Below are 15,033 nucleotides of genomic sequence, written 5' to 3' on the forward strand. Positions count from 1 at the left end.
GGTCTAGCACCTGCTCAGTGGTGTTGTTTACTGCGATGGTGTACCGGAGACCAGCACCATCTTTTAGGTGCTGGCTGCCTACAGCATGAACAGATTTTTTTTTTTTAACTACTTGCTTGGACTGATCTTCCCCTGCTTTGTGGGCCCAGCCTGCTAATTCTGTTATCTACTGTATTTGTCTGACTCATTTGGGATAAGGATTTACTTGGACCCAGCTTCATTTGTCACATCCACTTTTCAAGTATAAAAAAAATCACAAACTCCATCTACCAACATGGGAGACATTATTTTTTGATATGCAGTTTTCCCCAACAGTGGAATGACAAGACGACCAGAGCCATCCCTTAGGACAGGGACAAATGATCCAAAAGTTACTATTCTCTAACCTAGGACAACCAGTGTCAATAATTTTATATGTCTCTGCAAACCTAGATTATGGCTGATCAACTTCATTGAGTCAGTGGTAGCACTCAGAGTGGGCATACAGGCTAAATGATAACTATATATGTGAACATCCTTCAACTCTGGCCAGATGTACCCCTAAAGCCCATTTTTACATTTCCTACTGGAAGCACATCTTATGAACAACCTGGCACTACAAGTGCAAAATTGGTGCTCCTTCAAAAGGAGCCTTCTGCATCAGACTGTCAACTAGGGACCTGGAAACATTCTAATTTCAATATCACTAACTTAAGAAACCCCTGACAGAATACTGGCTGGCAGATTGGAAAGGGCACGATCACAGGGTCTGTGTTAAATGTCAAGAGAGTTTCTATCATGCATTAAGTGACATCCAGATCTTCCATTCTTTTCATGAGGAAATAAAAATTAGCCCATTTCTCATTGCTCCCATAGCAAGAAATCTGTTTTTGGTCCTGTTGCCACAGACCCTCTGGGTCCCTCTTTCTGCATGGAAAGAGTCACTAGTCCGAGATGGGCAAAGAGTCTGCGAATGACAGAAAGATGAACACGTGAGATTGTGTACTATCTGAATGTCATTTGTCAAATTGAGCATCAAACTTTTTATACACAAGAAAATAGGGAAGTTAGGTGACACATTGGCAAAGTACAAATGAGGTTACTGGGTGCTTAATGGCTCTTACACAAAACAGAGGAATGTAAACACAAAGACAGGCAGGAACTGGTCAATAAAACAACTGAGACAAAGTCAGCCCTATCTAAGGTCACCTAAAGTCTTAGAAGCCAGGTGTGAGGTCTTACACTCCTAGGGCAATGGCTTTCACACCCAAGTCATATTTCTAATTAGGGAGTTTGGCTCTAGCTAACCATCTCATTACCCTAAAACCACAGCCAGATCTACTGCCTAAACCATTGTAAATTCCTGTATGTGGGAGTGATTTGGCTTTTATTCTAAGTGATAGTGTAATACCAAAGGCAATTCTGAATGTCACTGAATAGGCAACATTGAATTCCAAACCCATGGTCAGCTCAAGGACTTTCTAGGACATTGGAACACTGGCAAAGGCTTAGCTATGTCAGAAATCAATCTTAAAAGGCACTTATAATAAGATATTACTAAAAGAGAGCACATGGATCTGTACACCAGACTAACAAGGGGATAGGGTATGAATATGTGGGTTATGAGAATGCCAAAGCTCCAGGAGTTGAGTTCATTTTGAAACTCTTTGACTCATGAGTGCTTCCAGGGCTCTTGGACTGCCAAGCAGACTTCACTACAGTGTGCATGTGCGGCATCCTGGTAGACACTAGAGTCCAGTAGCTAAGGGTGTATTTTGGCCATGCATGTGAAAAAACTAACATGGAAGAACTATGGCCTGGATAGATAAAAAAAAAAAAAAAAAGAACTGGATTCCTGTAATCCTTTGTATGAGACAAGGTTCCCCGGTCCTGCTACAAATCTTGACTCACTAAAACTTCAATTATTGGGACTAGGAGTGGTAATAGCACATGTGTTTAAACCTAAGCACTCCAGAGTCAGAATCCTCTGTGATTTTGAGGCTAGCCTGGTTTACACAGTGTGTTCCAGATTACTCTGACCTACATAATGAGATCCTGGACAAAACCAAAACCAAAATTGAACTAATACTTAAGTTGTTGGGGAAAACTGACCTACCTAATGGAAGGGTGATTTAAACTTCAGCTGGAAGCCCCACATGCCTGGGCCAAACATTCTTTAATGCAGTCACTTGGGAAATTCAATGGTGTGGATTCCCAAACCACTTTGAACAAAACATCTATTCCTTGTCTAGTTTCTCTAATCTCTGACAGGACCGAAAAAAATGTCAATGCAGGTATCAGGTACCATGCCCTTTGTGGGCTATACTGGATATGTTGGGTACACAGCCTCGATTATACTTTTTCTCACCTAATCAGGATTGTGTGTTTTGGGGACTAGCTGTACAATTTTCTTCCTGTTCCAACTTACCAGAGGGGACCATTTAGAAATCTAAAGTACTAGCCAGGTGGTGGTGGCACTCGACTTTAATCCCAGCACTTTGGAGGCAGAGGCAGGCAGATTTTTGAGTTCGAGGCCAGGCTGCTGTTCAAAGTGTGTTTCAGGACAGCTGGGGGTATACACAGAAACCCTGTCATGAAAATAAAAAAAAAATCTAAAGTACTGGTAGTCGCAAAGTAAATGGTGTGCCCTTGAAATTGGCAACTAAAAATAAAATGAATGGCAATCTGAGTGTAAAATTCATTAACATGATCCAGCTACCTGGACAGAGTCCTGAGGCTACCAAACTCCCATGTATATGTGAAACCATATTAGCAGTATAAGACACAGTTTAAATAATTATTAGTATAATATTATTTTGTGACATAAAATTATTAACTGTACAATACAAGAAACATTGAATTTATTACTACTATAACTCCAAAAGCCCTTAATATACATTTGTATAATAGTATCCTCAGAGGATTGAAACCTTCCACCCTACAGGAAGCTCCTTAAGCAGAGAGATAAACAACTCAAAAGAAATCCAGGAAGCTCTTTAAGCAGGAAGGCAAACACCTTCAAAGAGCTTCAAGGAGTCCCTCAAACTGACAAAAGTCAGTAGGCTTCTCCCTGCCAGAGAAAGGAATAAAAGCTGAGAGTCCCTCTCATATGCAGAAAGATGAGGTACAAAAGAGAAATATGAGGCCAAGGCTTAGAGCATTTCTCCCTGGAAGGTAAAACCCTGGACAATCCCCAACCTTGTTTTCCCTAATCTCTAAAATACATTCAGAAAGAAGCTCTTTGTTCTCTATAGCCAGCAAAAAGCCTTTTTGTTTCTGTGCCTTACAGCCAGAGATGTGATAATTGTAGGAAGACCTATAGGGATATGGAGATAGAGAGGATATGCAGACTACTCCCCACCCATAGCCAAGTTTACTCCCAACTCCTCCCAACTCTCCCCATCTCCTCCGAACTCTCCTCCCAACTCCTCCCAATTCTTCATCTAGCTGTTAAAACCCCCTGTTCTTACTGCTCAGGGTCAAACTCCCCTGCCCTGCAAGGCAGAAGGAGTTTGTCCTCAGCTAGATTTAGTAAAAACTCTTGAATTTGGCATCAGGGGGGGTTTTCTCTTGAGTCTTTGGGGTGCTGGCCAGCTCATCCTAGGACTTGAGTGGAGGCCCAGCTTTTGGTGGTCTTACATGTGGGTGCTCATTTGCTGAGATTTGTGGCCTACCCCAGTTCTCAGAAATCCCCGCTGAGAGGTAAGATCCTGCCTTTGTCTATGTCTTTGTCTATGTCTTTGTCTGCAGGCTTTTTTTGAATTTTGTATTCTTAGTTTACAGTAGCCTGTGCACATGAGAGCAACAAATTCCCTGTCTGGGATGGAGGGGAGTGTTACTGACAGACGTGTCAGGAGTAACTGCCTGCCAACCTGGGAGACATCCCAGAAGGTCTGAGGGAGCTCCAGGGATGCCTGGGTATTTCCCATCGGGGAGCCAATTGAGACTGTGCTCACTCACCCGTCTGTTTCTGTTACTAGGTGCTAATTGAGTGGTGCTCACTCAACCATCTGTTTCTGTTACTGTGTGCCAATTGAAAGGTGCTCACTCAGCAATCCATTTCTGTTACTGGGTGCCAAGTGAGAGTGTGCTCACTCAGTCATCTGTTTCTGTTACTGGGTGCAAAGTTAAGAGTGTGCTTACTCGGCTGTCTGATTGGGTACTGGTTGCAGTTATCGTAATTTATTGTGTGTATATCTTGTTTGTCTCCCTGAATGTGACTCTGACAATGAGACAGACTCTTAGCACTCCCCTCGTATGAGTCTTGTGATTTGGACTGAAATTAAGACTAGGATTCACAACCCGTCTGTAGATGTCAGAAAGAGATTTTGAAGAACTTTCTGCTCTAGGGAATGGCACGCTTTTGGTGTTGGTTTAACACCAGAGGACACTCTTGATTTGATTGTGATTTCTGCCCTTAAAAATGTTGTTTAGGCAGAGGGGACCAGGGTCTCAACCAAATCAAGTGCCATAGAATCTCATCTAAAAAAATTTAGCCAAGGATCCCCCCCATCCTTGTTGAAACCTTGAGTTCAGTGGAAAAAGCCAGACTCCTGAGACCTAACTCTCTGCCACTCAGAGAAAAAAAAACTGAGATAAAAATAGTGGAGTCTGAACTGCAACCCTGGCTCCCACAAAGATATATCCAGAGTTAGAAGAACCTCCACAATGGCATAACACCCTACCACCATATCCCCAACTCGTCCCCTCCCAGACCTCTCAACATGTCTGAGGTGCCGCTGGAGATGTGGGGGTGGGACCAGCAGCTGGAACCTGAGGCTGTTGAGCTCGGAACCTAGAGGAAACAGACTGCACAGTGCTGCCTTTATATACTTACGGCCCTCCTCCATCAGAACCCAGACAACTGCAGTCCCTTTAGTACTGGCCATTTTCCTCTACTGATCCTATAATTTGAAGGCATATCATGCCCCCTTTTCTGGAAATCCCTCTAGCCATACTCATCTAATGTAATCTCTCATGTTCTCTCATCAGCCCACTAGGGATAACTGTCAACAGAATTTGAGCATTCTTTTCACCACAGAGGAGAAAAAAAAGATACTGCTGGAGGCCAGAAAGAACATGCTAGGGGTCAATGAATGGCTGTCACATCTTCTGAATGAAATAGATGCAGGCTTGCCTCTGACAAGTCCTGACTGGGACCCTGAAAGTCCTCACAGTAGGGGGCAGTTGACAGTTTTCCTCTGGGCTCTAGTAACAGGGCTGAAAGGAGCTGGCAGGTGCCCCACTAATTTGGCCAAGGTAAGAGGGATCCTACAAGAGGAAAAGTAGCACCCAGCAGTGTTTTTTTGAGCACCTCTTAGAACCATACAGGCCTTACACTCACTTTGACCCTACATCAGAGGGCCAGCAGGCAGCTATGGCCATGGCTTTCATTGGCCAGTCTGCTTCTGACATTAAAAGGTTACAGTGTCTATAGAGTCTGCAAATATTATCTTTGAAAGATCTGGTTAAGGAGACAGAGAAAGTGTACTATAAGAGAGAGACTGGAGAAGAAAAAAGAGAAAGAGTAAAGAGAGAGTCTGAAAAAAGATAAATTATACGAGATAGAAGGCTGTAAGAAATTTAACTAGGGTTTTAGACATAATTCCAGGTGATAAGGAATATTATAGAAAGGGAGGAGGATGTAGGCAGACAGTGTACCTGGGTAACACAGCACCAAGAAGATGTCAAAACTCCAGAGGACCTTCGCAACCACCTCTAGATAAGGACCAATAAAAAAAAATGGACACTGGGCAAAAGACTGCCCCCCCCAAAAAAATAGATATCAGTCCTCCCAAGGTCCTTAACCCAGATGACAATGCCTAGGGCAGATGGGCCTCAGGCCCCCCTCCCCGAGCCTAGGGTAATCCTAACTGTGGAGGCGACCACAACATATTTCCTTGTTGATACCAGAGCAGAATTTTTAGTCCTGAAAGAGCCACTGGGGAAATTGAAGAACAAGAAAACTGTAGTAATAGTGGCTACTTGTCAGAATCCATACTCTTGGACCACTGATAATAAAGTTGATTTAAGAAGAAGCCAAGTAACTCATTACTTTCTCATCATTCCTGAATGCTCCACCCCATTGTTGGGGAGAGACTTACTATCAAAATAAAAGCCCACATAAGTTTCTTTTCAGAAGGAACTTCAGTCTCTTGGATTCCACCATCTCTATAATTTTAGCTTGAAAATCAGAAAACTAATATAGATAAAGTGAGCCTCAAACCTGTTAGAGAAAAGTTCTAGAAGGGAACTGGTTAGAGAGATATCCTCAAGCCTGGCCAGAGACTGCAGGTATAAAAATGACAAAAAGGGTGCCCCCAACGTTGTGATGCTCAAAGCTGGTGCGACTCCTATTGGGGTATGATAATACCCCATGAACAAAGAGGCCTTCAAGGGCATCAGACCTCACCTCAAAATGCTCTTAGACCTGGGTGTTTTATTCCCTTGTCAGTCTTCCGGGAATACTCTGTTGCTAACAGTTAAAATTCAGGCTTCGCCCCGGGAAAGCAGCTAAGAGGTGACACACTAGGGGCATACTGGGCAATAAATTTTACTGACGTTAATCCAGCCAAGTACAGTAATAAATATTTATTAGTTTTTTTAGACACTTTTTCAGGGTGAATGGAAGCCTTCCACACTAAGAAGGAGACCACCAATGTCATGGTAAAGAAGATATTAGAGGAAATTTTCCCAATATTTGACATCCCTAAGGTAATTTCATCAGACAACATCCCCTCCTTCGTTGCTCAGATAAGACAATTGCTTATAGACCCCAGATTTCAGGACAGGTAGAGCAGATAAAGAGAACATTAAAGTAAACCTTAACTAGATTGGCTTTAGAGACCAGCAGAAAAGATTGGACAACACTCCTAACCTTCGCCTTGTTCCCAGGGAAATTTATACTTACACCCTTTGAACTCCTCCATGGGAGACCTAATGAAGCAGGGAGAATGTTTGACCTGGTGTTCCTTTTTCCCAACCCCTGCCAGCTCACTTGAAGGCCCTATAACTGATCAAAAATGATTCCTGGGAATTGCTGAAAAAAAATCAAACAAAGACACACAGACACACAGACACACACACAGACACACACACACAAACAAACAAACAAACAATACATAGGTACCAGGAACCACAATGGGACCACATCAATTTCAAATAGAGCATCCTATCCTGGCCTGACACCACCTTTCTAACAACCATAAACCCAGACGAAAATGACCCTAACTGGTGCTTGTGACAAGCTCTGCTGCTGCTCCTCCAGCCTGTGTCTGGCTCCTCCTATTGGCCCCACCGAGGCCCACTGACCCAGCCCTGCTTGCACTAACTGGCCTTGGCTCAGGAACTGAACCTCCTCCCTCCATCCCACCTCTGGTGAGAAACTCTTTAGTCTCATTAAAGCGCTTCTGGGGCTCTCAATGTAACAAATTCTGAAGATGTGACCTCATGTTGGCTTTATTTGACAGCTGGGCCAGAGGTTTAATTTTCCTAGTTCTAATATTAGAACTATTTACTAGAAGGAGTAGGGTATGTGAGACCCTGTCTTATAGCATTTATCCCTGGAAGGAAGAGCCCCTGGACATTTCCCAACCTTTTTTTTTTCCCTTGATCTCTAAATAAACATCAGAAAGAAGCTCTTTGTATTCTATTGCCAGCAAAAGGCTTTTTGTTTCTGTGCCTTACAGCCAGAGATGCGATAATTGTAGGAAGACCTACAAAGATATGGATATAGAGAGGAGGTGCAGACTACTCCCCCACTATACCCCCACCTATAGCCAACTCTCCTTCCAACTTCTTCCAATTCCTCAGCTAGCTGTTAAAGTCCTGTAATGTTACTGCTCAGGGTCAAACTCCCCTGCCCTGCATGGCAGAAGGAGTTCCTCCTCAGCTACCTGATAATAAAACCTTTTGAGGTTTGCATTAGGTGTGGTTTTCTCTTGAGTCTTTGGGGTGCTGGGCAGCTCATCCTGGGACTTGAGTGGAGGCCCAGCTTTGGGGGTCTTACAGAGTCTTGGTGAAGTTGAGACTAGTTGTCTGAAAGAAGCAGAAATAAGAGGGAGCTGGAGCTACCTTGCCTGGAAGAGGTTTAGATCCACTGAGCTACATTGAAAGGATTCTCTCCAACCTGTTGAGCTGTCTGCTCTATTCTCCAGGTTCCCGTTTTTGTGGACCATAGTGGGGTGGGTTTGGTGGTGCAGCTGTCCCTGAGTCATTTCTGCTCCTGTAAGTAACCCCTCACACTTATTCCTGTAAGGAATCCCAGTAAAACACATTCATCAACCAATTTGGAATTCAGCAACATTTATAGCATAACCAGTTCTAATTCCACCACAGTTAATGCAATAGCCAACATTTGGCCTTAATTATTACAGATTGATTATTTTTGCTTGTTTATTGTGTATAAGAATAACTCAGTGAAATTCTACCTTTCTCCCATATGGATTCAGTCCTTGAAATCCAGATGCCAGGGAGCAAAAAAAGAAATTTGACTTGCTGAGCCTTCTTGCCAGCTCTGATTTTGCCAACTTTAATGCTTATAGCAGAAACATGGCCTAAAGTCAAAATATTTGTATTTATTTATTCAAATTCATTTGTTCATTTAATATATTCGTGTGTGCCTATTCTCATGCCACAGTACACAGGGTTTTTGGGCATTGCGGTTTTTAGTGTCTTTTTTGGGGTTCTATTTTTTTTAAGGTTATTTTAGAGTTTTAGGTTTTTTTTTTTCATTAGTTTGTTTTATATTTTGTTTCTTTGTTTCATTTGTTTTTTTAGTAAGACTTCTTGAGTTCTCTTTAGAATTTTAGATTTTTCTTTAGGGTTTGTAAAGTTTTAATTATGTCTTTTAGGATTTTTTTTAAGGTTCTTTCATATAAAGAATAATTTTAGGGTTTCCTCAGTGTTTCAGGCAACTTTTTAAAGACATGTTGTTGTTGTTGTTGTTGTTGTTGTTGTTTGTTTGTTTTGTTTTTTGTGTTTTTTTTTTTTTTTTTTTTTTTTGCTTTTACAATTTTTAAGGTCTTTTTAGGGTTCTTGAGATTTTGGGGAATTTTAGGGCATTTTTAAAGTGTTTTTAGAATTTTTAATGGTCTTTTTAGAGTTCCTGTTTTTTTGTTTGTTTGTTTGTTTTGTTTTGTTTTGTATTTTTGTTTTATTTTTTGTTTTGTTTGTTTGTTTAAGTATTTTCGGGTCTCCTTTCTGTGATGTCCAATGGCTTTAATCCCAGCATATGGCAGGCAGAGGCAGGCAGATTTCTGATTTCAAGGCCAGCCTTGTCTAAAAAGTGATTTCCAGGACAGGCAGAATTACACAGAGAAACACTGTCTTGAAAAACCGTAAAAAGTATATAGATAGATAGATAGGTAGGTAGGTAGATAGGTAGATAGATAGATAGATAGATAGATAGATAGATAGATAGATAGATATAGATAGATAAGATAAGATACATAGATAAGATAGGTAGGTAGGTAGGTAGTTAGGTAGGTAGGTAGGTAGATGATAGGTAGAAAGGTAGATAGGTAGATAGATAAATATAAAGTATTTTAGGTTATTTTAAAAGCTTTTTAGGTCTCTTTTAGTGTTTGGTTAAAGATTCTAAAGTGTTTTAGGGTTTTCTTTTTTAAGATTTTAGGAGTCTTTTAGGGAGTTTTAAGTATTTTAGAGTTTTTAGGATGGGGGGCTTGAATGACAGGGATTTTATGTAGGGTTTTAGTTTTTTATGATTTAAAAATATTTCTGGATTTTTTGGGATTTTAGGGTTTTCTTGAGGTCTATATTTGGAGAGGGATGGATGTTTCTTGATTTCTTTTGAATTTTAAAGTATTTTAGGGTATTAGGGTCTTTTAGGGCTTTTAAAGGATTTTAGGATTTTTTTTTAATTTCTATTTTTTTAAGGCTTTTGTTTTGTTTGTTTGTTTGTCATTGTTTATTTTATTTTATTTTTTAGAAATTTGGTATATTTTGTTAGGGCTTTAGGGTCATATATATATATATATATATATATATATATTCTTTTTTTGGTTTTCTTGATTTTTTTAAACTTTCAGTGTTTTTTGGGTCTTTTGCAATTTTTATATTTGCCTCTCACCATTTGTTTATCTCAGATTTTTACTGGCCTTATTGTTTCTGACTGGATCCTGTTCCTCCAACGAGCTGATTGTGAACTGGTTGTGGTGGAGCTTCCAGGACTCAAAGTTGTCGATGGTTGTGGGACTGGATCTGGAGCAGTGGCTCTGGCCCAGGCCGAGTTTTCGGCCAGAAGGAAAATGTATCTCTACCAGGGCAAGACAGATATGGTTTGCTTTCACTGGGCCCCTTGAGGTCCCAGGTAGGCACAGTATTGTGGCAAGCGGTATCTCATCTGTGAGCTTGGCTATGACAGACCTCCTAGTAGTCAAGATATCTCTGTATGTGGGAGGAGTTCTGGAGCACCAGCTCTGCTGCAGGGAAGAGTTGTGGCATCATGATAAAGTCTTATCCCTCTGGAATGATAAGACAAAAAAAGCTTTCCTTCTACTAATTGCCTTGGTAATAGTGGTTGATCACAGCAATAATACAGCAATTGCTAACTCCCCTTTATGTTCATTATGATAAGTAATATATTAGGTTTTCTATCTTTCTGCAAGAGAATACTATCACTCAACCTCACACATGCACGAAATTATATAAAAATGGCCTCAAACCCGTATGAGAGCAAAACTATGTTAATTACCTTATTCCAAATCTGTGTTAACTCACCTAACAAAACACTCTCCTTCCATCCATTTTCCTCCAAATGCCTTGATTTCAGCTACTGCTACAAACACACCAGTAGTGACCCACCTGACAGGCCGAAAAGCCTAGACATGGTCCCGAGGTGAAAACTTCACGGAAACTTAGTCTCCTGTATTCATGGTAACCTGTATAATGAATGTTCCAATGTCCTTGCTTTAGTCGGTAAATGGATCTGTGTGCTTTCCCTTAATATTGCTTTTTTGTAAGTGCCTCTAAGGATTGATTTTGACATATTGCTAAGTTAGATACCTCACCTAGGAATTCCTGTCCTAGGCATTCCTTGAGCAAACTATGGTCTTTGAATTCACCAAGGATGCTGCCTATTCAGTGACATTCAGATTTACCTCTAGTACTGTAAGAGAGATAATGAAAGAAATCAGGCATTACTATCTGTTCCACAGAGTTAGAATTCTCAGGGCAAACTACTACCATATGCAAGAATTTACTATTATCTAGGAATAAGAAAGGTTGTGTTATAAGAAGAAACCAGAATAGATAATTAGAACTATAGATATTTGAGCTTCAAACATACACAGGAATTTGCAATGACCTAGGGGCCCGAGGTATTATATGATAGACTAGAAGAGGAACTATTGCAAGGGCACAAAACCATTGCCTATGACTTCTAAGATTAAGCAAACCTTAGGGAAGGCTACTTTTGATCCCAGTTTTTAACATTGAATTTTATCCCAATTGGTCCCTGCCAGTCCTTTGTAGGCATTCCTCTATTTTGTGTAAAAGTCACTTATAAGACTATTGCTCCCTTTGAGACAAATTACATTCAGATCCACACTCCTTTGTGTCTTGTCTGTTTCTCAGCCTCTCTTCTTGTTAAATCCTTGCCCACCTTTACTCAGAATCCAAGATATGCCCATGGAGCAAGGACCCAAGTGAGGTTTGTCTGTGGCAAGCTACCTTTCAGTTGACTAAAATTATATCATATATATATACACTCCAGCTCTATTCAGGTACCCCAGGAGAAGGCATTAGATCTCATTATGGATGGTTGTGAGCCACCTAGTAGTTACTGGGATTTGAAATCTGGACCTTCAGAAAAGCAGTCAGAGCGCTCAACCACTGAGCCATCTCACCGGCCCTATATACCACATTTCATCTATTAAGTTCATAATGGAAAAGAAACGGTTCCATTTCCTAGCTATTGTGAATATTGCAATAAACATGCATTGAACATATATCAGATGTAGGACGTGGGATCTTTAAGTATTTGTCTTGGTGTGTGACAGCTAGACTATCTCATAAGTCTAGTTTTGAAAACCAGTGTACTAATTTACACAGTGCTGCCCATGTTTACATACCACCATGGATACATATGGGAGAGGAAGTAGTCAATTGATCCCCATTTGTAGAAAATGCAATCCTGTCCTTAATAGTTTCAACAGAAAACTTATATACAAACAGTTTCAGCAAATTGGAGTGATACAAAGTCACATTAAAAAATCAACATATTTATATATGCCATCAATGAACTTGCTGAGAAAGAAATAAAGGAAGTAAAAGCCAATTCCTAATAACATTTTTTTAAAAATAATAGGAGCTGGGAAATAGTTAAGGGGATATTGTGCTTGCCACACAAATGTGAGGAAAAGAGTTCAGATAACCCAGTACCCAGTGGTGAGTGAGTGTGTCTGCTCACCTATACTCTGAGCAGAGGAAGACTGGAAATCCTGGGTCAAGCTGCCTTGCTAGACAACCCAAACCCTGCTCAGTAAACAGAGTGAAAGTCATCAAATTACACAGCTTTAACATGTGGTCTGTACATGCACATGCACACACATGAACATATACACTTACATATATGTACAGCTTCATACATGAAAAAACATTATATATACATGCCATTAAGATCCACCTCCATTCTCCCTCATCCACTCTACACACACACAAACACTCACACACACACACACACACAGAGAGAGAGAGAGAGAGAGAGAGAGAGAGAAAGAGAGAGAGAGAGACAGAGACAGAGACAGAGACAGAGAGACAGAGAAAGATAGACAGAGACACAGAAAAACAGAAAGACAGAGACTGAGAGAAAGAGAGAAGGGATGAGGAGGAGTCATAAGAAGATAAATTGTAAGAAAACATTAAGACAGGACAAACAAGAGTGTCTTACTGTTCCCACAAAACTCTGCTAGGAGAAATAGCATAAAAGCACAATGGTGTCATCAATACAGCTCCAGTCATGAAAAAGAAAGTACACCAAGGCCCTATTAAATATCCAAACCAACATTTTGTTTGACTGACTTCCAGTGTCAAGCTTTTAACATGCCAAATGTCAAAAGATATTAATTTAGTTTACAAAAAGACTTGGTCTTATGTCTTTCCTGGTCATTCAGTTGTTTGTTCATGTAAGAGAATAAACTTAAGAAAAGGAATAGATTTTAAAAGCTTTATTAAAGAATATTAATTACTGTGTTAAATGCTACAAACCTATTCAGTTATTTTCATTATTACATTTACAATGAATAAAAGTCATTTTATTTGAACAACATTATAATGCTGTTATTAATAATGATATGTTTAAAAACATATCCAATATTTAGAAAAATTCACAGAAAACTTTTCAAAACATAAGTCAAGTAATCACCTTCATAGATTTAATTTCAAAGTGAAAAATTGAACTTTCTTTTCAATATCACCATGCTTAAATCAAGCATTTCTCCATTTATAAACCACTACTCATTTTGCCTTTATAGATTATCTGAAAGAAACATAGTAACAGTAACTTAAATCCAGAAAGCTATTTTGTTCTGACATTAAGATTGCACAGCTAATTCTCAAAAGGTGTATATTATCTGAATCGATACATATAATTTCCTACCCATTTTACCATGCAGCAAGTTCTTCATGCCTAGCAGGATTGTTCTGTTACTTAAATTCAATGTTTTCAGAGATAGCAAAAGACCAACTAGAAATTCAGATAAGAATAGTTAATACAGAATTAGCCAGGAATACAAGTTAACCCAGATTGTAGGAGAAGAGTGGATATTCTGACAGCAAATAGCTTTTAAATATAAACTCCTGAGATAAGTTGGAGTTAAAAAAAAAAGAGAGGGGGTGGTAAAGCATTCAAGAATTCCAAGAAGAAAGAACTTATGGCATAGCACTGAGGCAATGGCACAAGGAAATAACTGGTTGATAGAAAGTGTCCCTGAGTTTCTGAATGATGCAAGCCTTTATTGCTGCATAGCCAAAGGGAAACAGAAATCCTTCACAAAAATCAAAGAGAGGAGCCAAATAAACACCTTTCATCCAGCAAGATCAAAAACTGCTCTTAGAAAACTGGCAAAGTGTACAAAACAGGCAAAACAAGTTTCTGTGTCAGTAAAGTAGGATCTTCACTTATAGCCTCAATTTTACACTTTCTCAGTGTACCAATTTCTATAAAACATGACCTTTCAAAGAATCAGCTTGACTAAGTGTTTAATAAACAATCCTGTGCAACTATATTCCAGCTGCATCATTGGACATAAACTGAATTTTCCATGTGTTGCCACTGATGTGAGCCATTATCCTGTTGTGCTTCAGGAGATTTATATGACCTTCAACAAGCAATCCAAATATGAAAATGAATAAGAACCCAACTTGCTAACTGTGACAGACAAAACAATTCTTTAAGGACACTAGTGCTACATTCAGGAGTCCAACTTTGTCTGTGTTCTGAATCTAGTCAAAAACAGTTAAAATATTGGAAATAAAACTTGCATCTGTACTATAAATAGATTGCTGTTTTGCCCTTATTCTCTGAACAATAACATGTTAATTGCACAGTAATATTTCAGTAAGTATTAGTCATTCAGAGATGTCTTTCAGCATCCAGTTAGACTCACAGTTGTCACAAATTTATCTAGGAGAGTTCGTTTTTAAAATACAGAATAATATCTGTGATATCAATTCCATGCATTCTTTGCTCTATTCAAATACTATCACCAGTTCTTTCCCTAGCAAGTATGCCAGTGTTTGTCTATCCCCATAGCCTCTGAGGAGGAATTGTATGGATAAAACTTACCCATTCATTTATGAGATGGAAACTGACGTCACTGAAAATCTCACTGACTACCACAGGTTATAGGGATCTATCCTGGTTTAAAATGGACTTGAGATCACAGCCTCCTAAGAACATGTCCATTATTTCATATCATGCTCTGACTTCAACAATTCCTTGTCATGACCCCTTAGAGTGGGCACCAGACCAGGTAGCACTCTGAACCCTAAAGAAGAGAGTCCTCGGGGTCCTTCCTCATTCAGAAACTTTGG

The sequence above is a fragment of the Mus musculus genome, chromosome Y, assembly GCF_000001635.26.
Source record: "Mus musculus strain C57BL/6J chromosome Y, GRCm38.p6 C57BL/6J".
In the NCBI taxonomy this organism is placed as follows: domain Eukaryota; kingdom Metazoa; phylum Chordata; class Mammalia; order Rodentia; family Muridae; genus Mus; species Mus musculus.